Source organism: Palaemon carinicauda, chromosome 12 (assembly GCF_036898095.1).
Source record: "Palaemon carinicauda isolate YSFRI2023 chromosome 12, ASM3689809v2, whole genome shotgun sequence".
Lineage (NCBI taxonomy): Eukaryota > Metazoa > Arthropoda > Malacostraca > Decapoda > Palaemonidae > Palaemon > Palaemon carinicauda.
This window is the reverse complement of record NC_090736.1, coordinates 127,578,876-127,581,375: the sequence shown is the minus strand read 5'-3', so window position 1 is coordinate 127,581,375 and position 2,500 is coordinate 127,578,876.

Here is a 2,500-nt window from a genome sequence, read left to right as displayed (position 1 = left end):
GTCAGTTTTTATCTTAAAGTAAATTGAAATGTGTCATTAGCTGCTCTGTGTAATATTGGTATCACATGTTAAGGATGTTTTACAGGAGAGAAAATTGGATTTACGGCTTCGTATTTTACCCATTTTATTATTATTCCTACTTTTACAATACTTCTTAAATTGCATTTGTTATCGCTATCATTCTCATCATTATTGTTATTAATGTTATTAGGACAAAAGACCCTCGACCAATTAAGATTTTAATTATCTGCCTCGCTGTCCCTGTAAAGGAGAGTTAACTGAATGGAGTTAGTGTGGCAGGAGATTTGGTGTTCGCTGAACAGCAAATTCTAATCTAATGCTTTGAAGATTTATGAAATGGCTAAGGAGATTTATGGGCGGGATGTCGGCCTAAGATATTATACGGATATAAGACAGTCTTCTTCATTGTATGTCTAATTAATTAATTATATATTTCAATTGTGATAATCAACTGACTATAGGAGAAAGGATGATCATACTAAAGCTGATCGTTTTGCATCTGTAATATATTCCATGATTAAGGAAGAAAAAATTTATAACATATTGTATGAATAGTAGGATTCAGTATAACATTTGTTGTGTTTTTACGAATAGTCTTAAATGTTTCTAATCAAAGATGTAATATCTCTGAGTAGTATATAATTACTTATTTCTAGATGGATGTTTTCCATTAAGGGCTGTCATCAGCATTATATGACTTAATGTATTCTTATATACTCTGACTGTGACTCTAACATGTCCATTAACTTGAAATAGATATATTGGATTTTTTTTTTTACTATAAATTGTCGTTATTTGCATAGAATTTAAATGATTCGCTTGAAGAATATACTTCTTTATTAAACAGATTTTTTATATATTCATAAAGCAATTGGGGGATATAAGAGGTGAAGCGAGCATTGGAGAAATTTAGCATAAACATTATGCAAAAATAAACATTAGATATTCGAGAAAAAAAGCAATATGTTAATTGTACTTAGGAAAAAAATCAAGAGATGGGTCGAAAAAAACAAATGTGTCGAATTGCTTTAAATTAGTATCTAAGAATGTTATGGCATCAAAGAAAAATACGAATCATCTAAAAATCTCAAATTACATTAAAACAGGTTTAAGACATAGGAAAAATGACAATTATTCTTCGTTTCAAAATAATGATATGAACACCAGTGTGTGACGTTGAAGGATTTAACATACACAAACACACACACATACACACACAACACACACAAACACACTATCATTCAGGTAGCTCTTTTTACAAATTTGATAATCATTGCATTCAAATCTTTCCAGACTGTACCATCCAGTGTTTAATGCAAGGTATATTATGCTGTTAATTCTAACAATCTTGCCTTCTCCATCATGATGTTTAATGCTACACAGTATTCCATAAGTTTTATTCCAGCTGTGACTAGATTGTGGATTCATCTTCCTAATCTGGTAATTGAATCGATGTAACTTGAGAAAATCAAAGTTGTTGCGAATCCTTTGCTGCTGCATAGAATAACAAAAGTCTTGTTTCGTGGTTTATTTCATTACTAATCAGTTTTACGTTGTTATTTGTCTTACTATATATAAAAAGGTGGTTATTTCTCATATATAGTTTATTCGATACTTTTCTGTGTAATTTCTCGAAAGTTTTGCCTTCCATGTTCTTGAATCGTACTGCTTTAGCAATTAGGGTTGTGGCTTGGCTAATAATAATAATAATAATAATAATAATAATAATAATAATAATAATAATAATAATAATAATAATAACATCAGGATGTTACATTGCCTCTAATAGGTTAATTTCGCCCTGAATGTCTTTGCTAACATGACAGTTGAAAAACAAAAAAGAAAACTTAATCACCTGTTGTCTTGAATAACAACATACACAATAACTGACAAACAACACATCAATATTGACAGAATCAATCATCTTTATTGGTGGCTGAAGTTCAAGCGTCAATAGAAATGATGACATTTACTCGTCGGGTAAAATTCATATTTGAAATTTCTTACTGTTGTCTGTCCAGTTAGACTCCACGGAAAAAGGAAAGAGACATATGAGTGATTGATTGATCGGCCAGGTATTTCCAGCAGGCGTTGCAAGATAATAAGGTCAACTTTTGCTAAAAAAAAAAGCACAGTATACAAAAAGTCATAATGGCTTTTACACAGTTCGAAATTTTGTAAAAACAATGCCGAAGATCAGAAAAATAAAGTGATATATGGAAAGTTATATGAAATGATAATTCATATTCATGAGACTAAACATGATGTTCGTAACTAGCTCATTCATCCTTCAATTGTTCTTAATAAGGTGGATATACACTCACTGAAAACGCACATACACACATCCTCATATATAGACATACATGAATACATACATACATACATACATACACTCATGCATGCAAACAACAAACTTAGCCGTTTCTAGTCCACTGCAGGACAACGGCTTTACACATATCCTTAGTCATGTCTGGGGTTT